We start from the raw sequence: 27,556 nt of genomic DNA, 5'->3' as shown, positions 1-27,556 counted from the left end.
TTGAGGGTCAAGTCAATTGGGAGGTGAGTTTGAATGGAGAAAAACTGGAGGAAGTGAAGTGTTTTAGATATCTGGGAGTGGATCTGTCAGCGGATGGAACCATGGAAGCGGAAGTGGATCATAGGGTGGGGGAGGGGGCGAAAATCTTGGGAGCCTTGAAAAATGTGTGGAAGTCGAGAACATTATCTCGGAAAGCAAAAATGGGTATGTTTGAAGGAATAGTGGTTCCAACAATGTTGTATGGTTGCGAGGCGTGGGCTATGGATAGAGTTGTGCGCAGGAGGATGGATGTGCTGGAAATGAGATGTTTGAGGACAATGTGTGGTGTGAGGTGGTTTGATCGAGTAAGTAACGTAAGGGTAAGAGAGATGTGTGGAAATAAAAAGAGCGTGGTTGAGAGAGCAGAAGAGGGTGTTTTGAAATGGTTTGGGCACATGGAGAGAATGAGTGAGGAAAGATTGACCAAGAGGATATATGTGTCGGAGGTGGAGGGAACGAGGAGAAGAGGGAGACCAAATTGGAGGTGGAAAGATGGAGTGAAAAAGATTTTGTGTGATCGGGGCCTGAACATGCAGGAGGGTGAAAGGAGGGCAAGGAATAGAGTGAATTGGAGTGATGTGGTATACAGGGGTTGACGTGCTGTCAGTGGATTGAAGCAAGGCATGTGAAGCGTCTGGGGTAAACCATGGAAAGCTGTGTAGGTATGTATATTTGCGTGTGTGGACGTGTGTATGTACATGTGTATGGGGGGGGGGGTTGGGCCATTTCTTTCGTCTGTTTCCTTGCGCTACCTCGCAAACGCGGGAGACAGCGACAAAGTATAAAAAAAAAAAAAAAAAAACAAAAAAAAAAAAAAATATATATATATATATATATATATATATATATATGTATATATATATATATATATATATATATATATATATATATATATATATATATATATATATATATATATATATATATATATCACGGAACATACAAACCTCCAACAGCCATGATCGAGCCCGGAACCCCTGTGCAACAGGCAGGAGCGCTACCACTAGGCTATGATCGCCCCTAATAGAAAAATAACTATTCGAATACTATGTACTCGAATACCCCTCGTCTCACGTTGGTGAGCAACGGGGTCTACACCGGTCATTTCCCATCAGGCTCACACAGCCAGCAGATAGCATTTTACCGAACCCAGTTGTACAACGCGGAGGTATATGAATACGAACAAAGTGCATATGAACGCGCACCTTCATAGAACATTCAAACCTCCAACAGCTAGGATCGATTATAGCCTAGCAGTAGCGCTTCCGCCTGTTGCACAAGGGTCCCGGGTTCGATCCTGGCTGTTGGAGGTTTGTATGTTCTATGAAGGTGCGCGTTCATATGCACTTTGTTCGTATATATATATATATATATATATATATATATATATACATATATTATCCCTGGGGATAGGGGATTAAGAATACTTCCCACGTATTCCCTGCGTGTCGTAGAAGGCGACTAAAAGGGGAGGGAGCGGGGGGCTGGAAATCCTCCCCTCTCTCTTTTTTTTTTTTTTCCAAAAGAAGGAACAGAGGGGGCCAGGTGAGGATATTCCAAAAAAGGCCCAGTCCTCTGTTCTTAACGCTACCTCGCTATCGCGGGAAATGGCGAATAGTATGAAAAAAAAAAATATACATATATATATATATATATATATATATATATATATATATATATATATATATATATATATATATATTATCCCTGGGGATAGGGGAGAAAGAATACTTCCCACGTATTCCCTGCGTGTCGTAGAAGGCGACTAAAAGGGGAGGGAGCGGGAGGCTGGAAATCCTCCCCTCTCGTTTTTTTTTTAATTTTCCAAAAGAAGGAACAGAGGGGGCCAGGTGAGGATATTCCAAAAAAGGCCAAGTCCTCTGTTCTTAACGCTACCTCGCTAACGCGGGAAATGGCGAATAGTTTGAAAAAAAAAAAATATATATATATATATATATATATATATATATATATATATATATATATATATATATATATATATATATATATGGATGGGGTTGTTAGGGAGGTGAATGCAAGAGTTTTGGAAAGAGGGGCAAGTATGAAGTCTGTTGGGGATGAGAGAGCTTGGGAAGTGAGTCAGTTGTTGTTCGCTGATGATACAGCGCTGGTGGCTGATTCATGTGAGAAACTGCAGAAGCTGGTGACTGAGTTTGGTAAAGTGTGTGGAAGAAGAAAGTTAAGAGTAAATGTGAATAAGAGCAAGGTTATTAGGTACAGTAGGGTTGAGGGTCAAGTCAATTGGGAGGTGAGTTTGAATGGAGAAAAACTGGAGGAAGTGAAGTGTTTTAGATATCTGGGAGTGGATCTGGCAGCGGATGGAACCATGGAAGCGGAAGTGGATCATAGGGTGGGGGAGGGGGCGAAAATTCTGGGAGCCTTGAAGAATGTGTGGAAGTCGAGAACATTATATCGGAAAGCAAAAATGGGTATGTTTGAAGGAATAGTGGTTCCAACAATGTTGTATGGTTGCGAGGCGTGGGCTATGGATAGAGTTGTGCGCAGGAGGATGGATGTGCTGGAAATGAGATGTTTGAGGACAATGTGTGGGTGGTGTGAGGTGGTTTGATCGAGTAAGTAACGTAAGGGTAAGAGAGATGTGTGGAAATAAAAAGAGCGTGGTTGAGAGAGCAGAAGAGGGTGTTTTGAAATGGTTTGGGCACATGGAGAGAATGAGTGAGGAAAGATTGACCAAGATGATATATGTGTCGGAGGTGGAGGGAACGAGGAGAAGAGGGAGACCAAATTGGAGGTGGAAAGATGGAGTGAAAAAGATTTTGTGTGATCGGGGCCTGAACATGCAGGAGGGTGAAAGGAGGGCAAGGAATAGAGTGAATTGGAGCGATGTGGTATACCGGGGTTGACGTGCTGTCAGTGGATTGAATCAAGGCATGTGAAGCGTCTGGGGTAAACCATGGAGGGCTGTGTAGGTATGTATATTTGCGTGTGTGGACGTATGTATATACATGTGTATGGGGGTGGGTTGGGCCATTTCTTTCGTCTGTTTCCTTGCGCTACCTCGCAAACGCGGGAGACAGCGTTTCCAAAAGAAGGAACAGAGTAGGGGGTCAGGTGAGGATATTCCCTCTAAGGCCCAGTTCTCTGTTCTTAACGCTACCTCGCTAACGCGGGAAATGGCAAATAGTATGAAAAAAAAAAAAAAAGAAAAAAAAAAAAAAAAAAAAAATATATATATATATATATATATATATATATATATATATATATATATATATATATATATATATATATACATATATATATATATATATTCCTGTGAGTCGGCGGGGAAAATGAAACACGATAAGTTCCCAAGTGCACTTTCGTGTAATAATCACATCATCAGGGGAGACACAAGAGAGAAATATAACAGTCAGTTGTTATACAGCGAAGAGACGTAGCTAGGACGCCATTTGGTATATATACATATATATATATATATATATATATATATATATATATATATATATATATATATATATATATATATATATATATATATATATATATACCTATAAACACATAAGCTGACTAACATCCATTTAATCAAGTTGTTCAGTTGTCTTTATCAAAAATATAAACAATTGTTTATGAGCAACATTTTTCATTTTACATTGTGTTGACAACATGATTAAAGTTGTATCATTTGGGCTGACGATCCCATTTACTTATACTGAATAATATGTCATAACAGGTCTGTTACAAATGCTCTTCTGTCTCAGGTCTTGGAATAACAATATGAGATTGGAGAGTCATTTCTATTTCCTATGTGTAACTTCCAAGTGCATATCTGGAGCAATTAAGATGATGAAGTACATTTTGTTAAGGTATGGAGGTAGGCGGTGTTATACACTACATTAAGGGATAAAGACAGGGTGGTGAAGTACACTACAATAAGGAACAGAGATAGATCATGAAGTCCATCATATTAAGGGATGGAGATTAAGTACACCACATTGAAGGAGAGAGATAGAGTGGTGAAGTACACTACAGTAAGGGATAGAGATAGAGTGGTGAAGTACACTACAGTAAGGGATAGAGACAGGGTGGTGAAGTACACTACAATAAGGAACAGAGATAGATCATGAAGTCCATTATATTAAGGGATGGAGATTAAGTACACCACATTGAAGGAGAGAGATAGAGTGGTGAAGTACACTACAGTAAGGGATAGAGATAGAGTGGTGAAGTACACTACAGTAAGGGATAGAGATAGAGTGGTGAAGTACACTACAGTAAGGGATAGAGATAGAGTGGTGAAGCACACTACAGTAAGGGATAGAGATAGAGTGGTGAAGTACACTACAGTAAGGGATAGAGATAGAGTGGTGAAGTACACTACAGTAAGGGATAGAGATAGAGTGGTGAAGTACACTACAGTAAGGGATAGAGATAGAGTGGTGAAGTACACTACAGTAAGGGATAGAGATAGAGTGGTGAAGTACACTACAGTAAGGGAGAGAGATAGAGTGGTGAAATACACTATAGTAAGGGAGAGAGATACAGTGGTGAAGTACACTACAGTAAGGGATAGAGATAGAGTGGTGAAATACACTATAGTAAGGGAGAGAGATACAGTGGTGAAGTACACTACAGTAAGGGATAGAGATAGAGTGGTGAAGTACATTATAGTAAGGGATAGAGATAGAGTGGTGAAGTACACTACAGTAAGGGATAGACAGAATGGTGAGGTACCTTCAAGGTCAGAGGTATATACTGAACTTAGTCCGGATCTGACGATGGTTAAGATGGAGCCCTTAGGAGGAGGGCGCAGGTACATGGAGCCACAGACTAGGAGGGCATAGTCTCCCAGAGTCGTAGTCTCGGCCCTCCAGCTTACTGAGCGTGGCGTAGTGGAGTGGTAGGCGTGGTGTCGAAGAACAGTAGTGGGCGTGTCATCTGGGAGGAGGGGGGGTCGTCAGCTTAACACGCGTGTTCACGTGAGAGAGACCATGAGGCAGGCGTGTCTCACCAGCGGGTGCTCTGCCAGGTGTGTCTCTGCGTCAGAAGCGGCACCACAGCCGCCGTGGGCGGGGTGGGTGAGGGCGCCTGGGGCGTCGTGATGAGCATGTACAGCCGCAGACCTGCGTGGGCTGAGTCGGCAGCTGCACACACCTGGTCCAGCTCACGCCTCCTCCTGACCCGCTCTCCCTCCCTGTACGCCCGCACCCGGGCCATGGCCGCTTGGCTCCTGTGCAGGCCGGAGGGGGAAAAAGAGAGACGCTTGAATAACACGAGATAAAGTGGGTAGGTAAGAGAGGAGGGAAGAGGTGAAGGGTGTGATGTACAGGGAAGGGGAGCGCAAGCTGGGAAAGGGAGGGCAATGACGCACCACAATAACACAGGTGTGAGGGGCAGGTGTCTCCTGCTGTACCCGACAGCTCGCTTGGCTCCTTCTTCTGTTCCGTTTTTCTTTGAAAGTGGCATTACAGGAGGGGAGGATATCATTCTTTGTCTTGTGGTGGCTGAGGCGACAAAGGCGCTAATGATGGTCATGTCATTATATATATATATATATATATATATATATATATATATATATATATATATATATATATATTTATCCCTGGGGATAGGGGATTAAGAATACTTCCCACGTATTCCCTGCGTGTCGTAGAAGGCGACTAAAAGGGGAGGGAGCGGGGGGCTGGAAATCCTCCCCTCTCGTTTTTCTTTTCTTTTTTTAATTTTCCAAAAGAAGGAACAGAGGGGGCCAGGTGAGGATATTCCAAAAAAGGCCCAGTCCTCTGTTCTTAACGCTCCCTCGCTAATGCGGGAAATGGCGAATAGTTTAAAAGAAAAGAAAGATATATATATATATATATATATATATATATATATATATATATATATATATATATATATATATATATATATATATATATATATATATATATTTTTTTTTTTTTTTTTTTTCCAAAAGAAGGAACAGAGAAGGGGGCCAGGTGAGGATATTCCCTCAAAGGCCCAGTTCTCTGTTCTTAACGCTACCTCGCTAACGCGGGAAATGGCGAATAGTTTGAAAGAAAAGAAATAAATAAATATATATATATATATATATATATATATATATATATATATATATATATATATAAAGAGAGAGAGAGAGAGAGAGAGAGAGAGAGAGAGAGAGAGAGAGAGAGAGAGAGAGAGAGAGAGAGAGAGAGAGAGAGAGAGAGAGAGAGAATGTATATATCCTATCTTAATCAGGTGCCCATTTAATCGACCACCTCCCAAGGAAGGATAAACAGCTGGGTTGACTGTGTACCGGCTGTCGTGACCATGATTCGAACTTATGCGAGCTCGATCCTGGGCTGCTCCTGAATGCGTCAGTGTGGGCAAGGCTAACCACGGCACCACGAGGGTCCCCACCTCCCCCTGCTCCTGTCAGTAGCGTCCTTTTCTTCCCCCATCCCCATGGTAAATGTTGACAGATGAGGAGGTATTCATCTTAACCCTTATTTACTCTTGGAAATAAGCAGGTATTCCATGATCGACCCAGGAACGTGTGGGATCAGTTTGACATAAGGTCGCTCTTGCATGCCGAATAGTAGGGGATTACGACATTAATAGATTTAGTTTCTATTGCATTCTAATTTCTGGTGATGGCACTGTGTTCCCTCCTGGTATTAGTGAGTCCCTAATGGGGTCTCTTCGTCAACAAGGAAATGAACCATTAACATTGTAAAGATGACCTAGAACAGATTTCCATAACTGATAGTCTGGTTCATTATTGTACGTGACCTCTGACCTAATGTGACACTGTCTGCCTGGTTCAACATTAAACGTGACCTTTGACCTAATGTGACACTGTCTGCCTGGTCCATCATTAAACGTGACCTTTGACCTAATGTGACACTCACTGCCTGGTCCATCGCTAGATATGACCTTTGACCTAATGTGACACTGTCTGCCTGGTCCATCATTAAACGTGACCTTTGACCTAATGTGATACTGCCTGGTTCATCATCAAACGTGACCTTTGACCTAATGTGACACTCACTGCCTGGTCCATCGCTAGATATGACCTTTGACCTAATGTGACACTGTCTGTCTGGTCCATCATTAAACGTGACCTTTGACCTCATATGACACTGTCTGCCTGGTTCAACATTAAATATGACCTTTGACCTAATGTGACATTGTCTGCATGGTCCACCATTAAACGTGACCTTTGACCTAATGTGACACTGTCTGCCTAGTCCATCATTAAACGTGACCTTTGACCTAACGTGACACTGTCTGCCTGGTCCATCATTAAATATGACCTTTGACCTAATGTGACACTGTCTGCCTGGTCCATCATTAAACGTGACCTTTGACCTAATGTGACACTGTCTGCCTAGTCCATCATTAAACGTGACCTTTGACCTAACGTGACACTGTCTGCCTGGTCCATCATTAAATATGACCTTTGACCTAATGTGACACTGTCTGCCTGGTCCATCATTAAACGTGACCTTTGACCTAACGTGACACTGTCTGCCTGGTCCATCATTAAATATGACCTTTGACCTAACGTGACACTGTCTGCCTGGTCCATCATTAAATATGACCTTTGACCTAATGTGACACTGTCTGCCTGGTCCATCATTAAACGTGACCTTTGACCTAATGTGACACCCACTGCCTGGTCCATCATTAAATATGACCTTTGACCTAATGTGACACTGCCTAGTCCATTATTAAACGTGACCTTTGACCTAATGTGACACTGCCTGGTCCATCATTAAACGTGACCTTTGACCTAATGTGACACTGACTGTCTTCCCCATAATTGTACATGACCTAACCTAATGTGACGTTGCGTGGTCCGTTATCGTACATGACCTCTGACCTAATGTGATACAGACTGCTAGATTCATCATTGTACGTGACCCCTGACCTAACGTAACACTCCATCTGGCAGCAATTAACCTCATAAATCTATTCTTGTTTTCTATGATCAAGTGGCACCCACAGTGGGCCACTGGCGCCCATGTCCTGGCAACCTCCACGACAGACAACACGAACATATGGTGACCCGTAAGCGGTAGTGTTTCGCTGTCCGTAAGCGGTAGTGGTTCGCTGTCCGTAAGCGGTAATGGTTCGCTGTCCGTAAGCGGTAGTGTTTCGCTGTCTGTAAGCGGTAGTGGTTCGCTGTCCGTAAGCGGTAGTGGTTCGCTGTCCGTAAGCGGTAATGGTTCGCTGTCTGTAAGCGGTAGTTGTTCGCTGTCTGTAAGCAGCAATGGTTCGTCATTCGTAAGCGGTAATGGTTCATCATCCGTAAGCAGCAATGGCTCGTCATCCGTAAGCGGCGGTGGTTCATCATCCAAATGCAGCAGTGGTTCGTTATCCGTAGGCGACAGTGGTTCGTCATCCGTAAGCGGTAATGGTTCATCATCCGTAAGCGGCAGTGGTTCATCATCCATATGCGGGAGTGGTTCGTCATCCGTAAGCGGCAGTGGTTCATCATCCATAAACGGCAGTGGTTCGTAATCCGTAAGCGGCAATGGTTCGTCATCCGTGAGCGGCAGTGGTTCGTCAGCCGTAAGCAGCTGTGGTTCGTCATCCTCGGCAGTGGTTCGTCATAATGTTGCACTAATTAAAATTAGTCGGTGCGTCAAGGGAAAATGTTTTTCATGCATTTCAGAGTAGAATTATGTTTTTTTGTTTTGTTTTATGCATCGTTGCACAATCCTCTGATGCTTTTGCACCAACACCTGTACACACACACACACACACACACACACACACACACACATATATATATATATACATATATATATATATATATATATATATATATATATATATATATATATATATATATATATATATATATATATATTCCTATGAGTCCACGGGGAAAGTGAAACACAATAAGTTCCCAAGTGCACTTTCGTGTAATAATCACATAACGCTACCTCGCTAACGCGGGAAATGGCGAATAGTTTAAAAGAAAGAATATATATATATATATATATATATATATATATATATATATATATATATATATATATATATATATATTCTTTTTTTTTTTTCTTTTTTTTTTATACTTTGTCGCTGTCTCCCGCGTTTGCGAGGTAGCGCAAGGAAACAGACGAAAGAAATGGCCCAACCCCCCCCATACACATGTACATACACACGTCCACACACGCAAATATACATACCTACACAGCTTTCCTTGGTTTACCCCGGACGCTTCACATGCCTTGATTCAATCCACTGACAGCACGTCAACCCCTGTATACCACATCGCTCCAATTCACTCTATTCCTTGCCCTCCTTTCACCCTCCTGCATGTTCAGGCCCCGATCACACAAAATCCTTTTCACTCCATCTTTCCACCTCCAATTTGGTCTCCCTCTTCTCCTCGTTCCCTCCACCTCCGACACATATATCCTCTTGGTCAATCTTTCCTCACTCATTCTCTCCATGTGCCCAAACCATTTCAAAACACCCTCTTCTGCTCTCTCAACCACGCTCTTTTTATTTCCACACATCTCTCTTACCCTTACGTTACTTACTCGATCAAACCACCTCACACCACACATTGTCCTCAAACATCTCATTTCCAGCACATCCATCCTCCTGCGCACAACTCTATCCATAGCCCACGCCTCGCAACCATACAACATTGTTGGAACTACTATTCCTTCAAACATACCCATTTTTGCTTTCCGGGATAATGTTCTCGACTTCCACACATTTTTCAAGGCTCCCAAAATTTTCGCCCCCTCCCCCACCCTATGATCCACTTCCGCTTCCATGGTTCCATCCGCTGACAGATCCACTCCCAGATATCTAAAACACTTCACTTCCTCCAGTTTTTCTCTATTCAAACTCACCTCCCAATTGACTTGACCCTCAACCCTACTGTACCTAATAACCTTGCTCTTATTCACATTTACTCTTAACTTTCTTCTTCCACACACTTTACCAAACTCCGTCACCAGCTTCTGCAGTTTCTCACATGAATCCGCCACCAGCGCTGTATCATCAGCGAACAACAACTGACTCACTTCCCAAGCTCTCTCATCCCCAACAGACTTCATACTTGCCCCTCTTTCCAAGACTCTTGCATTTACCTCCCTAACAACCCCATCCATAAACAAATTAAACAACCATGGAGACATCACACACCCCTGCCGCAAGCCTACATTCACTGAGAACCAATCACTTTCCTCTCTTCCTACACGTACACATGCCTTACATCCTCGATAAAAACTTTTCACTGCTTCTAACAACTTGCCTCCCACACCATATATTCTTAATACCTTCCACAGAGCATCTCTATCAACTCTATCATATGCCTTCTCCAGATCCATAAATGCTACATACAAATCCATTTGCTTTTCTAAGTATTTCTCACATACATTCTTCAAAGCAAACACCTGATCCACACATCCTCTACCACTTCTGAAACCACACTGCTCTTCCCCAATCTGCTGCTCTGTACATGCCTTCACCCTCTCAATCAATACCCTCCCATATAATTTACCAGGAATACTCAACAAACTTATACCTCTGTAATTTGAGCACTCACTCTTATCCCCTTTGCCTTTGTACAATGGCACTATGCACGCATTCCGCCAATCCTCAGGCACCTCACCATGAGTCATACATACATTAAATAACCTTACCAACCAGTCAACAATACAGTCACCCCCTTTTTTAATAAATTCCACTGCAATACCATCCAAACCTGCTGCCTTGCCGGCTTTCATCTTCCGCAAAGCTTTTACTACCTCTTCTCTGTTTACCAAATCATTTTCCCTAACCCTCTCACTTTGCACACCACCTCGACCCAAACACCCTATATCTGCCACTCTGTCATCAGACACATTCAACAAACCTTCAAAATACTCATTCCATCTCCTTCTCACATCACCACTACTTGTTATCACCTCCCCATTTACGCCCTTCACTGAAGTTCCCATTTGCTCCCTTGTCTTACGCACCCTATTTACCTCCTTCCAGAACATCTTTTTATTCTCCCTAAAATTTACCGATAGTCTCTCACCCCAACTCTCATTTGCCCTTTTTTTCACCTCTTGCACCTTTCTCTTGACCTCCTGTCTCTTTCTTTTATACTTCTCCCACTCAATTGCATTTTTTCCCTGCAAAAATCGTCCAAATGCCTCTCTCTTCTCTTTCACTAATACTCTTACTTCTTCATCCCACCACTCACTACCCTTTCTAAACAGCCCACCTCCCACTCTTCTCATGCCACAAGCATCTTTTGCGCAATCCATCACTGATTCCCTAAATACATCCCATTCCTCCCCCACTCCCCTTACTTCCATTGTTCTCACCTTTTTCCATTCTGTACACAGTCTCTCCTGATACTTCTTCACACAGGTCTCCTTCCCAAGCTCACTTACTCTCACCACCTTCTTCACCCCAACATTCACTCTTCTTTTCTGAAAACCCATACTAATCTTCACCTTAGCCTCCACAAGATAATGATCAGACATATATATATATATATATATATATATATATATATATATATATATATATATATATATATATATAGTTTTAGTAACATGCCCGAGCATCGAACCTGGGCCTCCGAGAACGGTAGTCGGATAGCGTAGTACTGAACTGCCAATAAGTTAAGAGCTACACATCCTGAGCTGCTGCCACACAACAGCTCTAGGTCCCCTGCCCAAACGCTTTGGGTCAATTAAGGTGGGGCAGGCCGCCCACACTCTAATCCCGAGGACGCTGCAAATTGGCTCACGGGCATCTTGGTGATGTCTGTGCATCTGATGATGCTGGCAATTGTGTCCCATTCCATCAAAGTCTTCGCGTACTTAAAGTTGCAGTATACAGTGGCCTGATGTACAACCCTGTGTCTGTTGGGTTACTGAATACAGGACGATAAAAAGAGGGAGATTCATACGTCTTCCATGTTGGTACTGTCATGTAAGGCAGCGTTTGGTGGGTGAGGTGAGTGACTGATTAATGCTGTTATCAGCAGTTAGTCTACCGTGGCGGCCATGCCCATCCTGTGAGCGATGGCGCCAAAAGATTGTAGAGGTCACAAAGGGTCTTTGTCAGTGCACAACAACGTAGGTTTACAGCCTCTCCAAACGCTAAAGTTAAGTACTAGACGTGAAAAAGTAGAGACAGTATTTAGTGTGTCTTGATATTGACAGTTGTGTATTAGAGCATCTCCTGCCCTCTTGGTTTGGACCTGCGTTAACCCCTTGACGTGACTCATTTTGTTTGACACAATGTAAGCCATTTCCTAGTCTTCTTTTCAATCTTGGCATTCATATAAACAGTAGAGAATATCAGGTTATCTACATCTCAAATAAAAAAACGTCGTACACACACACACACACACACACACACACACACACACACACACACCACACATACACACACGCACACACCAAAGATATCGACCTGGACACCTACAGCATGATCATCCACACAGCCATCAAAGCTGACACCTGAGAAGTTTCCTACTGTGGTTTGTAGACCTCCTCAGCGAGCGCCGTCAGGCTGTGTGCTCCCGAGAGGCATCGCCACCACCTCCACAGATCACAAAGTTGGCACGCCTTTCGTTTCTCTCCCTTGTTTATATATATCTAACACCCTGACGAAGGCCCCTGTTGACGACAGTGCCACTGGTGCCGGCGGTGATCACAGATCTCCCGGCGACCACATCGCCCTCCGGAGCGCCAGTCCTGGACCACCAACACCAGCCACACAGCACCCTTCAACCGTGTCACATCCCGTAGTGTGTGTGTGTGTGTGTGTATCAAGCCCCTCACTCCTCGCCAGGTCGTGCTGGCCAGCACTATGGTATGTGGTGTTACTCTGACCACCTGAGATGCGGGAAACAACACATCATCAGTTCTTCCAGGTTTAGTCCCCACACCGTCAAACTGTCCCCCTCTTCCGACTCCCCTCCGCCTCCCTCACCTGGTCTTCTTCCCCACCCGCTACACAACGGCCATTGCTTCAAAAGGGTACAGAGAAGAGCACACAAGCTCATGCCTGAGCCTTCTCAACACCACGCATCAGGAGGCGCTCAACAGGCCGACCCTCTCAGCTCTCCGTCGGTCCAGGAAGACCCTTCCTGCCCCACTGTCACCTCCTGCCACCTGAGATCCTTCGTCCCGAGGTTGCTCGGCGTATCGAACCCATGCCGCTTCGTGCAGACCGCTACAATAGCCCATCTCAACCACTGTGAAGATCATCAACAGACTTAGTTAATATCTAAGCTACTGTCTTTACTACGACTAAAGACAGTAACTTAGCTATTAACTAAGCTACTTTCTTTACTACGACTAAAGACTGTGACTTAGTAACTTAGTTAATATCTAAGTTACTGTCTTTAGTCGTAGTATCGAGAGCCTGCCTCATTCGCTCCGGACCTCGATACTACGACTAACGACAGTAACTTAGATATTAACTAACTTACTGTCTTTAGTCGTAGACAGTAACTTAGATATTAACTTTCATCTTCGTATTTGTGCAGAGAGCGTCAGTATAACACCACTTTTCATAAGTTCATTATTGCCTGTATCTTCTCTGTAAATGTTCAGCGTTTGGCTGAAGTTATTTCATGCGTCAGCACGGCCACTTGGGCTCGAGTCCTTAGAGAGGGAGTCGGCCCACAACCATCGCAGGTGTTCATCATTCCCCTCGGGGCTGGTCGATAAATGGGTACCTTGTTTAGGCTGGGGCGCGTGCACGCGCGTGTGTGTGTATATATACATATGTGTGTGTGTGTGTGTGTGTGTGTGTGTGTGTGTGTGTGTGGACACCCACATAGTAGTAGAGACTTGGTACATACACACAAGGCTAAGAGAGACGGGGCTCAAGCGTAAAACTTTCCCTGTAACACAGAAATAGAACTCTCTCTCTCTCTCTCTCTCTCTCTCTCTCTCTCTCTCTCTCTCTCTCTCTCTCTCTCTCTCTCTCTCTCTCTCTCTCTCTCTCTCTCACATTTGTAAGAAAATACGAAACTTTTTTCCTCGAGAGTAAGTGAGAAGATTTGCATTAGAAAACAGCGGCTCCAAAACTGACCTGGCTTACACTCTCTCATCATATATATATTCATATCTGTGTGTTGACGGGGTTGACGTGCTGTCAGTGGATTGAATCAGGGCATGTGAAGCGTCTGGGGTAAACCATGGAAAGCTGTGTAGGTATGTATATTTTGCGTGTGTGGACGTATGTATATACATGTGTATGGGGGGGGGGGGGGGGTTGGGCCATTTCTTTCGTCTGTTTCCTTGCGCTACCTCGCAAACGCGGGAGACAGCGACAAAGGAAAAAAAAAAAAAAAAAAAAAATCTGTGTGTGTGTGTGTGTGTGTGTGTGTGTGTGTGCGCGCGCGCGTGTGTGTGTGTGTGTGTGTGTGTGTGTGTGTGTGTGTGTGGGTTTACTCTGGCAGTGGGGTATATACCGTCAAAAATCTTCTTAAATTTAGAATCTGTGTATCACCAAGTTGACGTAATACAGTTGGACTTGTGTGTAAGTCTCCACAAGTTGGAGGAGGAACGTTAGTCCGGGTAGATAGGGGACTTACTCCACACTGCCCGTGGTGGACGGTAACTAGTGACTGACTGTATATGGTGACTGACTGTTGCTGGTGACTGACTGTTGATGGTGACTGACTGTATATGGTGACTGACTGTTGCTGGTGAATGACTGACTGTTGCTGGTGACTGACTGTATATGGTGACTGACTGTTGCTGGTGAATGACTGACTGTTGCTGGTGACTGACTGTATATGGTGACTGACTGTTGCTGGTGAATGACTGTTGATGGTGACTGATTGTATATGGTGACTGACTGTTGCTGGTGAATGACTGTTGATGGTGACTGACTGTATATGGTGACTGACTGTTGCTGGTGAATGACTGACTGTTGCTGGTGACTGACTGTATATGGTGACTGACTGTTGCTGGTGAATGACTGTTGATGGTGACTGACTGTATATGGTGACTGACTGTTGCTGGTGACTGACTGTTGCTGGTGACTGACTGTATATGGTGACTGACTGTTGCTGGTGAATGACTGTTGATGGTGACTGACTGTATATGGTGACTGACTGTTGCTGGTGAATGACTGTTGCTGGTGAATGACTGTTGATGGTGACTGACTGTTGCTGGTGACTGACTGTTGATGGTGACTGACTGTTGCTGGTGACTGGCTGTTGATGGTGACTGACTGTTGCTGGTGACTGACTGTTGCTGGTGAATGACCGTTGCAGGTGAATGACTGTTGATGGTGACTCAGTGTGGAGTGCATAAGGCGCCAGTCAGTGCCTCGTTATATCACCAGCCTTATGGGTGAGGGAGATTGGAAAAAATTAGCTCATCTTGTATGTCAAAGGGCCAGAATTGTGGCCTGAGGATTCGACATCAGTACTTGTTATGAAAAATATGAGCGAGTCTAGAGACATCCAAACGTAGGAGCACTTCGGTCATCGTGAATGAGTGCAGAGAGTGTATAACTTACATGAATAATGCTATATAGTATTCACTGAGGTCTACACCGTTTGGGTTCGTCCTGCCTCAAGCGGGACACAAGTCGTTAAAACTACTGACTCTTGCAGTTCCCTTAACTGTCGCTGATGTGCAAACCTAGAGCGAACGTTGTGTGTGTGTGTGTGTGTGTGTGTGTGTGTGTGTGTGTGTGTGTCGCTTCTGAATATTGTAGGAGACAAAACTTCTTCACTCAGTCTGATTACACACACACACACACACACACACACGTGTGTTCCACACAGCGAGTTATCTGGCGAGGGAGAGGAAAAAATGCCGGGGAGAGGAGAATGGCGAGAGTGAGATTGGAAGGGAGGCATGTGTGAATAGATACGTAGAGAGACTGAGTGTAGAATGGCAAAGAGTGAAAATAAATGAAGCGAGGGGAGTGACTGACGAACAGTAGGTATTTAGGTAAGCAGTGATGGCATGTCCAAGAGGTGCATGTGGCATGGGAAAGGTGGGGGCATATTAGAAAGGTAGTAATGAGTGATGCGATGAAAAAGCAAAGTTGCTAGAGAAAGAGAAAAGAGGTCAGTTTGGGCTGTACTTACAGGGAAGAAGTTCAAATGATTCGGAGGAAGTCAAGAGGAAGGTGCAGGGGTTTGAAAAAGAGGGCAATTGAGAGTTGGGGTGAAAGAGTATCATTAACTTTTAGGAAAAATGAAAACGTTTTGGAAGGAGGTAGATATGCAAAAGATAGAGAACAAAGGGGAACATCGGTGAAGGGGGCAAAATGGGAAGTGATAACAGGTAGTGATGACGTGAGGAGGAAATAAATTAAGTATTTTGAAGGATGTGTTAGATGACAGAGTAGCATATGTAGGATGTTTTGGTCGGGGTAGTATGCGAATTGAGAGACTCATGGAGAGTGGTTTGGTGAAGAGAGAAGAGGTGGTGAAAGCCTTGCATAGGTTGAAATCGGGCAAGGCGGCAGGAGCCGATAGTATTGCTGTTGAATTTGTTAAGAAAGAGGGTGACTTGTGTAACTGATTGGTTGGTGAGGATATTCAATATGTATGGAATATGGTGAGATGCCTGAGGATTGGCGGAATGCATGTATAATGTCACTGTATAAAGGCAAAGGGGACAAAGGTATGCGAACTGCAGAGGTATAAGTTTGTTGAGTATACCTAGTAAGTTGTATGAGATGGTATTGACTGAGGGGGTGAAGGAATGTACCGAGTATCAGACTGGGGAAGAGCAGTGTGGTTTCAGAAGTGGTAGAGGATGTGTGGATTTGGTGTTTGCTTTGAAGAATGTGCGTGAAGAATATTGAGAAAAAACAGACGGATCTGCATGAAGCATCTATGGATCTGGAGAGGGCATGTGACAGGGTTGATAGAGATGCTCTGTGGAAGGTCTTTAGAAATTATGGTTCGGGAGGGGAGCTGCTGGCAGCAATGACAAGCTTTTGTCAGGGGTGTAAGGCGTGTGTACCAGTAGGAAGAGAGGACAGTGAATTGTCTCCAGTAAAGGTTGGTCTGCGGCAGGGGTGTGTGATGTCACCATGGTTGTTAAATATGTTTAGGGATGGGGTGGTGAGGAAGGTAAAAACAGCATTCTTGAAGAGAGTGGAACAAAAGGGCCTGGGAGGTGAAACAGTTGTTGTTTGCTCTAAATACAGTTCTATTGGCAGATTTGAATGAGAAACTGCAGAATTTAGTGGTTGAGTTTGTAAGAGTGTGTGAAAGGAGAAATTTGAGAGTAAATGTGAATAAAACTAAGGTTATTAGGTTCAACAGGGTTGAAGGACAATCTAGCTGGGATGTAAAGTTTGAAAGGAGAAAAACTGAAGACAAGTGAAGTGTTTGAGATGTCTTGGAGTGGACCTGTCAGCGAACTGAACCATATGAGCGGAAGTGGGCCATAGGGTGGGGAAGGGGGCGAAGGTTCTGGTAGCAATGAAGAATGTGTGATAAGAGAGAGCATTATCTGGAAGGGCAAAAGTGGATTAGTTTGAAGGAATAGTAGTCCCAATAATGCTATATGGATGCGAATCATGGGCTATAAATAGGATTGTGTGTTGGAAGTGAAATGTTTGAGGGCATTTTGTTGTGTGAGGTGGATTGATCGAGAAAGTAATGAAAGGGTAAGAGAGCTGTGTGGGAATGAAGAGAATGTGGTTGAGAGAGCAGAAGTGAATGTGCTGAAATGGTTTGGAGATATGGAAAGAATGAGTGAGGAAAGATTGACAAAGAGGATACATGTGTCAGACGAGGAGGGAACAAGGACAACGGGAAGACCAAACTGGAGTTGGAAGGATGGAGTGAAAAAGATTTTGAACGATCGGGGCCTGGACATGCAAGGAGGTGCAAGGCAGGCACGGAAAAGAATGAACTGGAACAATGTGGTGTACTGGGGTCAACGTGCTGTCAGTGGATTGAAGTAGGGGCATGTGAAACGTCCGGAGTAAACCATGGAAAGGTCTGTGGGGCCTGGGTGTACATAGGAAGCTGTGGTTTCGGTGCCTTACACATGGCAGCTCGTGCATGGATGTGAACGGATGTGGCCTTTCTTCATTTGTTTTCTGGTGCTACCTCGCTGACACAGGGGGGCGGCGATCAGGTGTGGGGAGAATAAAATAATGTATATGTTGTCCTTTCTTCTGTTCTTTCATACCTACACAATGGAAGACCCGTACGTTGGATTATTGCTATAATGGGTTAAAATGTGAACAGAATAGGCTTCAAAGGACACTGGAGCGTCAGTTGGACCATCTTATTGAAAACAATGATTGGACTAAGAACACAAACCCTTCCTTTGTGATGAACCTGTCCAATAAAAAACTTGACAATGATTCTTTGTGTGGCCTAGGCTAAGGATTAAGTTCTGTTTGCTGTAACAAAGAAGTTAGCTGTGTTGATATCAGTTAACATCTGTAAAGATGTAGTGTATGCCACTTTGTCAAAACCAGTGGTTTCAAATTGTCCAAAAAAGGTTCATTATTGCTATGAAATCTGAAAAAAATATGGTAATGATATACATATTACTAAAGCAGATAAGGCTAACACAATTGTGACTATGGACAAATTCAATTACTCATCAAAAATGAATGATCTTTTATGTGGTGAGACAACATACTTTATAATCAGTAGAAATCCCCTAGAAGCAGTTAATTCTCAATTTGATAAATAACTGAAGGTCTTGTTGAAAGGTAATGGTTCTTAAGTTGGCAAAGAAATCAATTTACAGAGTTAAATACAAACCTCCCCTTGATACTAAGAATCTTTTAGTTTTCCCTTTTAGAGATGAGCTACGTGATGCACAGATGACTAGCGTGAGGGTAGTGAGTGTGTATGATAAGCCACGTGATGTACAGATAGCTAGCGTGAGGGTAGTGAGTGTGTATGATGAGCTACGTGATGTACAGATGACTAGAGTGAGGGTAGTGAGTGTGTATGATGAGCTACGTGATGTACAGGTGACTAGCGTGAGGGTAGTGAGTGTGTATGATGAGCCTCGTGATGTACAGATGACTAGAGTGAGAGGAGTGAGTGTGTAGCCTCAGACGTCGAGGGGATCCGCCTCTTTACACGTCTGGAACGTATCAAATTTTCATGACTTGGAGAAGGAAGCAGAGGCGAGGAGAAGTTTTAAAAGCTGCAGAGGACTGAAACAGATGCTGGGTTGATTGTACATTTGGACTGATTTTCTTGTGAAAACCGTATTGGATTCCTCTCTGTGCCCCGTTATCAGGGTTACGGGTGCAATGACCTGTAGTCTGTCTATGTGATAGTCTTCTGGTGTGAAATATCGTATAATACAATCGAGATAACTTTTCCAGCGAGCGTAGAGAGGGAGGTGTATCATCACCATCATGAGGGGGTTACGACATGCCTGAGTGGTGAGATTACAGGGGATGGAGAAGCAAAAGTGACGGGGTTTATCTCGGTGGTGCTCAGTAGTGCCACGTCTAACTGAGGAAGTTTCCAGGTAAGGTTTAAGATGGATAGCGAAGCCAAGAAATTGACTGGAAGATTTCGCAAAGGTAACGAAGACGCTGCAAAAATACGTTTATCATTTGTAAAGAAAAATGGGATTTTTTTTCTTTGACTCGTCTTCAAGAATAGTCAGAACTGAGATCGTTTATAAACATGCTAAGAGAGAGAGAGAGGTACGAGTGATGGAGATCTTTGACTCTGGAATAAGAGGGAGGTGTGAGGCAGTGGATGATGGGGATGTCAAAGTCTCCAAGAATAAGAATAAGTCACGTTGCATGAAATGTATTCACTCTAAACAAAGAGCAGGTGTAGGGCTGTCATAATTAAGGTTGACACCTCCCCTGGCCTCTGTAACACCTCCCCTGCCCTCCGCTACACCTCCCCTGGCCTCTGTAACACCTCCCCTGCCCTCCGCTACACCTCCCCTGGCCTCTGTAACACCCCTGCCCTCCGCTACACCTCCCCTGGCCTCTGTAACACCTCCCCTGCCCTCCGCTACACCTCCCCTGGCCTCTGTAACACCCCTGCCCTCCGCTACATCTCCCCTGGCCTCTGTAACACCTCCCCTGTCCTCCGCTACACCTCCCCTGGCCTCTGTAACACCCCTGCCCTCCGCTACACCTCCCCTGGCCTCTGTAACACCTCCCCTGTCCTCCGCTACACCTCCCCTGGCCTCTGTAACACCCCTGCCCTCCGCTACATCTCCCCTGGCCTCTGTAACACCCCTGTCCTCCGCTACACCTCCCCTGGCCTCTATAACACCCCTGTCCTCCGCTACACCTCCCCTGGCCTCTGTAACACCCCTGTCCTCCGCTACACCTCCCCTGGCCTCTGTAACACCCCTGTCCTCCGCTACACCTCCCCTGGCCTCTGTAACACCCCTGTCCTCCGCTACACCTCCCCTGGCCTCTGTAACACCCCTGTCCTCCGCTACACCTCCCCTGGCCTCTGTAACACCCCTGTCCTCCGCTACACCTCCCCTGGCCTCTGTAACACCCCTGTCCTCCGCTACACCTCCCCTGGCCTCTGTAACACCCCTGTCCTCCGCTACACCTCCCCTGGCCTCTGTAACACCTCCCCTGTCCTCCGCTACACCTCCCTGGCCTCTGTAACACCCCTGTCCTCCGCTACACCTCCCCTGGCCTCTGTAACACCCCTGTCCTCCGCTACACCTCCCCTGGCCTCTGTAACACCCCTGTCCTCCGCTACACCTCCCCTGGCCTCTGTAACACCCCTGTCCTCCGCTACACCTCCCCTGGCCTCTGTAACACCCCTGTCCTCCGCTACACCTCCCCTGGCCTCTGTAACACCCCTGTCCTCCGCTACACCTCCCCTGGCCTCTGTAACACCTCCCCTGCCCTCCGCTACACCTCCCCTGGCCTCTGTAACACCCCTGTCCTCCGCTACACCTCCCCTGGCCTGTGTCGGGAGCAGACGTGTTTCCCCTGTGCTCCCAGTTCATCACCTCTGTGCTACGTAGACTGGGCGCGCCCGCCTCACGTTTAGCTGCCCTGCTGCTGTATGAGGGAGTTCTCTCGAGACTTTCTCATCTCGGAAGTAGATGTGCTCATCTCTTTCATCTGTTCATCCTTTTCAGAAAACCATTGAGAAATTAAGAAAAATAGGAAGTATTAGAGAAATCAGATGATAGGATGAAACTGTGGAACATCAAAACGGGGTTTTGTTATTGTAAAGGCGTTAGGTATACAACAGGGAGGATCATTAGCGACGAACTACAGCAGATAACTTAGGAACTAGGACGGCGGCTGCGCAAATGAAGTTAGAGGATGACACTCGACCTTCCTGCTCGCTCGGAAGACTTGTCGACCAGCAGCAGAAGTTCAGGAACGGGAGATTCCGATTCAAAATAAGGTTAGTTTACTGGACGATGAAGTATAGGATGACCATAATAGCATCATTCTGGCTGGGGGAATCCTTCGTCGAGGGGGATCACGACCAAGAGTTGTGTGTTCGAGGAAATGAGAGTAGACATTCGTGCTCTTCTGGTACTTCACTGGAAGATGATATTGGGGACGTGTGATGACGCTGTCTCAAACTCTTTCTGTGGATACGAGTTTTGTTGTGCAGTGAGGACGAACGATATAGCCAGAAGAAATATTTGCACAGTACAAGGATCTCATCTGGAAATTTAAAAGAGAGTCGTAGGGAGTTAGTTATATTGGATGGCTGGACAGATACGACGTAAAGTGCAATGCACTCACTAGAATGCTGGGGATAAACAGCACAACTGAGGCTTTCTAGGTATACAGATGATTCAAAGAGAATGAGCTGTAAACTACTGTTTTGACTACGGAGGCGCGAATAATGCAAGTCGTGGACTTGAAGCAAAATATTATCAAATCACTTCTTAAACGTAATCCGGTACGGCATTCAACCATTCTACTTGGCAAGACGAAGAAAAATTACCTGGCTTCGATGGAGGTAAATCATTTGCCTACGAGTTTGTATCCGTTACTAAGAGTAATATCAGACGAATCAAGTCTTAGGTAATCTGATGGATCAAGGTGATCAAAGGCTTTGATTTTTTTGAATAATTGTATTAGATCGCATCTTAATTCCTGCTATACGGATGGTAGAGGGATTGAAGCCCTCACGATCTCCGTTCTCAATGATTTAGAGCTAATCATCTCCCATCCTACCCATATTCCTGACCGCTGTGATCATTCTCCTAATAATCTGGATGTATTTTTCACCTTTAGTCCATCCCGTAACAAATACACAACCTCGCTCCCAGTTGGTTCATGTGATCACACTCTCATAAATGTATCTATTCCAACGGCACCTTCCTCTCCAGCACCCCATTAAAAGAGTAAATACTGACACCTAAACAAGGCTGAGTGGAATAACTTATGTAACTTCTTTTCTGACTTTCCTTGGGTAAATTACTGTCTCTTACGTGTTGATGCTTCTGTCTCCGCCAAACGCACAGCAGAGGTGATTGTTGCGGGAATGGAAACAATTATTCCCTCTTCTCCCAAGACGACCTCTTCATCCAGTCCCTGGTTCAACCGTTCCTGTCTTGAGGCCATTCAGGCAAGGGATCAGGCATATCGGGTTTGGAAAAAGCTCTCTTTCCTCTGACTCCCATTCAGCATTTATCACTGCTCGTAACCACTGCAAGCACGTTATCCGTGAGGCAAAGCGTTCCTTTATTGAAAGGAAGTGTGATAATCTCTCCTCGTCATCCACTGATAGGTCGTTCTGGTCTTTAGCTAAAGGCATCTCTAACAACTTCTGTCACTCTACCTTTCCTTCACTTTTCCGTTCTGACGGTACTATAGCTGTCTCTCCCATAGACAAAGCAACTCTCTTTGGTTCCCGTTTCTCCTCCAACTCTATCTTGGATGACTCTAACGTTCCTTCACCCCTTGATGCTCCTCTTACTAATCCTCACTAATCTGGAACTTTCCCTGTAGCAAATGACTTATTGAAAAGGGCTCTCAAGGTCAAGGGCTTCACTATCTAAGTTTTCGCTTCGGATTAGACTTATCAGTACCGGCCATATTTATTTACTTTCATTCCGTTTATTGCTGAAAGTATGTCCTCGGCTTTTATGTTGATTTGTTATACAACGTTCTGCTCTCTTTTCAACGAAAATGGATTCGGCACATAGGTTGTGGGTTCGATGGTAAGTACAGAAGCAAAAATGTCATTTGATATTTTTGCCATGGCTTCGTTGTCTTGAACCAAGTCACCATATTCCGTAATCAATGGTCCTATTGACTGGGTAATGACTCTGTTGCTTCTAACATAATCATAAAACTCCTTAGGGTTTCTTTTGCTATTTTCAGCAATGTACGCCTCATAATGACGTTTACTTTGTCGTATGACTCTCTTACTTTCCGTAAATCTACATACCTTACTCTATTATGTTGTTTATTATTTCGCTTTAGAAATACACCATCTACTACGCCCTGGTTCGCATGTTCACTCTGCTGCTTTGAGGGTTTTACTGAAGCTTTTCCAATCTACGTTCACGTCATTTTCAATGACCATATCATCCTAGGTTTGTCTGTTAAGTGCAATGAGAAGCTTATTAAAAAAATTGCACCTTTAAAATAGGGTATTTTTCCGCGACTGTCATTTTGACCAACGCTACATGCAATGTTGAAAGCGACCACAAAAATAATTCATCGGTGGTCACTTGTACCAAATATTTCTCCAACTTCAACACTATGAACAGGATCCTCATTTGCAATGAGAACTGAATCTAATATTTTTTTCTTCTTGAAGACATCCATTAAATAAACGATTTCTGGCACAATTTTCGACGAAATCGTTCTTGTCTGATAAATCTGCTTTCTATATTATATTCTTAACATGTATGATGAAAGTAAAGCAGTTGATCTTATCAAAAAACATTCGATAAAGTTCCACATCGAAGATTATCAACAAAAGTTAAGTCATATGATATAGAAGGCGTTGTACTTTCGATTAATGGGAAATTGGTTAATTGGCCGTAAACAAAGAGTAGCGACTGATAATCAAACCTCACAATGGTTGGACGTAACAAGTGGCGTGCCACACGGGTCAGTCCTGGGACCAATTCTCTCTCTTATATTTATCAATGATACTGATAACGGGCTGCACTGTAAGATACTGATATTCTCATATGTTGCTAAGTTGGGAAATGAATATAAGACAGAAACAGAACGTCTGTGGAATGCTGACATATTGAGAAAGGGAAATGAGTTGTAGGATGTGAAAGTTCAATTGCTGATGAGACAGAAAATAAATGTGTGCAGACGGTATTTGTTGGGGATGAGTGCGAGTGATTAGGAGAAAGGAGAGGGGCGTATAAAGGAAAGTAGCAGGGGGTCAAGGGGATGGAACAGGATCTGAAAAAAAAATAAGGCCAAATGAAAGATGACCTGCGATGGTGTTGGTGTGAGTCAGGGGAAACCAGGAGAGGTGTTGGTCTGTGAGGTCGATAAGTGAGGAAGTGACAACAGGCAGAGAAGAAGTGAACAAGAGACAGAGTCATTGTATTGTGAAGGACTGTTGAAGAATGATAGGGTGTTTTTGGGGTGAGAGGGTATGCAGGGTGTGAGAGCCATAGCGAATGGTTTGGTGCATGAGATGCGTTGGTGAAAGCTTGCATAAGATGATGTGTTGCACGGCAGTAACATTGTATGGAACTGTAGCTTAGTTTCTCAAGAAAGTGTGTGACTGTGTCTGTTTAATTTTTCAACGTATGCGCAGCCCAAGGTGAGGTGCTTGAGGACTAGCAGAATGCATGAATAAAGCCCTTTCATATAAGCAAGAGGCGCAAAACTGAATCCTCGAATTATAGATATTATGTCTGTCGAGTTATCAGGTAACTTGTATGATTGTGGTCATTGAGAGGGGGTTGGCATGCATGGAACATCAGAAAGGAGAATCAAATTGGTTTCAGGAGTGGTAAAGGAAGTATGAACCAGGTGTATACTTTGAAAAATGTGTATGATAAATACGCCAAGACAGGGAGCGATCTATGTGTGCAATTTACAGACTTGGAAAAAGCGTATGAAAAGGCTGACAGAAAGACCTTGAGGAAGTTATTACGAACGTGCAGTGGCGGGAGGAAAGCGATCAGAATCAGTGAGGACTATGTATCAAGAGTGTAAGGTGTGTGTGTCCGAGGAGGAAGGGAGGAAGATGAGTGGTTTCAGGTGAACGTGGTTTTGCGTCAATAGTGTGTGATGTCACCTTAGTTGTTTAACTCATTCATGAACGGGATGGTGATGGAGGTCAGTGTAAGGGTCTTGGAGTGAGGGGCGAGTTAAGAGTATGCTAGGGGTGGCAGAGGGAAATCTATTGCTTTCTGCAGATGATGGCTCTGGTGGCAAACTCGAAAGAGAAACCCCTGAAGCTGGTGTCTAAGTTTGGGAGAGTGTATGAAAGGAAGATAATGAGAGTTGTTGTGAGAGATATTAAGGTATAAAGGTGCAGTAGTACGCGAGACAGGAAGGTGTGAATGTGAGGAATTGGAGGAAGTGGAATACTTTAGGTGACCGGGAATGGACATAGCAACGGATGGAACTATGGAAGCTGAAATGAGTCTCATGGTAAGATGCACTGAGGAGTGTGTGGAAGAAGACGTCAGTGTCTGTCAGGGCAAGAAAATAGTATGCTTTAAGGCAAAATGGTCCCGACGGTGATATATGAATGTGATTCATGGGCCATGAATGCATGGGATAAAAAAGCATAGATGTGATAGAGACGATGTCCCTGAGGAATGTATGAGGTGCAAGACGAGTTGATCTTACAGGAAATGACAATGAGAGGGCGAGATGTGTTTGTAAACACAGTTTGATTGAAAGAGCAGGCAATGGTGTGCTGAAATGGCTTGTGAATATGGCAGGGACGAACGAAAACAGACATATCAACAGGATTCACGTGTCAGAAATGGAGAGAAGAAGTGGGAAGTAGAAACGGCTGGAGATGGGAGGATGGAGTGAAAGAGGCATTTAGGTATAGTGGCCTGAACATTCAAGAGGGTGAGCTGCGTGCATGGGATAAAGTGATATAGATCGATATGGTATATGAGGAGGAACATTCTGTCAATGGGTTGAACCAGGAAGATATGAAGTTAGGGAAAACCACGGAATAGTCAATATGGGTTGAATGTAAATAGTTAAGTGGATTATGTTGGCAGCCACAGAGTGGATATGTGGAAATAAGGCCATTATTCTTCTGTTCCTGACGCCACCTCTTTGGTGCGGAAAATAGCAAGAAGGTATGAAGAAATTATTCGATCACTAGCATCATAACTATTATCATTATCATTATTATTATTATCAATATTATCATTATCATCATTATCATAATAAAATATTATTATTATTGTTATTATTATCATCATCTTTATTTTCATCATTATTATTATCATTATTATTAGTATCTTTATCATCATCATCTGTATTATTCTTATTGTCAATATCATTATCATTATTGATATTATCATTATCATTATTATCATCTATACTGATATCATTATAATTTTCATTGTTATTACTATTACAACCTAAATTCACCCATTCGTCAAAACATTAAGCAGTTTTAACATATTTACAGCCACACACATATCTTATCTTTGACATCAAGCCTCACACTTCATCACAGTTTATCATAAACGTTGCTTCTCTTCCCAGAATCTTCGTCTTTCCAACTAACCTCTTTATATCTTTATTCCACCGTGTTGTACCTTTATTTTACACACGCCATCCCCCATAGTCTCCGTGGTAATTGTTCCACATCACGTGAATCACCTGCCAACTGCCACAAGCACCAGCCAGTCGAAGCAGGTAAAAGTCAACGGTGCACAAGTACCAGGAAAATATACCTGGTACCAACCAGTCTCATGAAACAGGTACCAAGTGAGGAGGAGGAGGAGGAGGGAAGTACATCATATGGATAAACAGATAAACGTTGTCGTGTTATGTTACATAGCGTGTGTGTGTGTGTGTGTGTGTGTGTGTGTGTGTGTGTGTGTGTGTGTCTCACCCGTCGAGGCGTGGCCCAGAGTGGCGTGTAGCGGCGGCTTCCTCCATCATGCCTCCTCCCGTCCCGCGGCGCCACCGTTGCCTGGAGCAGGTGGGTCAGGCGTCAGGCAACCCTTCGCCTCGCTTCCCCAGGGACGGCTCGCTACCCCTGCCGGAGAGACAACCTTCACCTGATGTCCCCCACAAGTTGGCTCTCGACTGCTATAAATACAGGAGAAAAACTACGCGAGGCTTTGTATGGTAAACTTGACTTTCCCTTCTGCCCCTAGCACACAAGGACGTGTGAGAACACCAGGCCAGTTGTCGTGTCTGTGAACTGGGTCACGAAACTGAGGGGTGTGTGGCCCCCATGGCCATCTTGGAGGGAAGAGAACTCTCCAATAGCCACAGCAATCGTGAGGAAGACAACACAGTCTACAACAAAAGTGGACTTAACGCTAAAGGTCGACATACGAGACATCGCTGAGGTCCCATAGCCTAGTGTAGATCGACATCAGCATAAGACAGAAGACATATCATCATTCTTGTTGACATATAAGTTCACAAG

General features: G+C 44.2%; 1 long non-coding RNA gene across 1 annotated transcript in view; it reads right to left on the bottom strand.

Moving 5' to 3' along the window:
• Positions 1-3,412: 3,412 nt before the first annotated feature.
• LOC139750113 (uncharacterized) overlaps positions 3,413-27,556 on the bottom strand; it is a 47,398-nt gene continuing 23,254 nt past the window's right edge. The window contains exons 3-4 of the long non-coding RNA XR_011713084.1: positions 27,011-27,157; positions 3,413-5,251 (exon numbers count right to left, since the gene is read on the bottom strand). This is a non-coding gene — a long non-coding RNA (uncharacterized lncRNA). The remainder of the gene's footprint in view (positions 5,252-27,010; positions 27,158-27,556) is intronic.

This window comes from Panulirus ornatus, chromosome 9 (genome assembly GCF_036320965.1).
Source record: "Panulirus ornatus isolate Po-2019 chromosome 9, ASM3632096v1, whole genome shotgun sequence".
NCBI classification, from domain to species: Eukaryota; Metazoa; Arthropoda; class Malacostraca; order Decapoda; family Palinuridae; genus Panulirus; species Panulirus ornatus.
The sequence above is the reverse complement of the archived record's forward strand: the minus strand, read 5'-3'. Positions and strand labels throughout refer to the sequence as shown.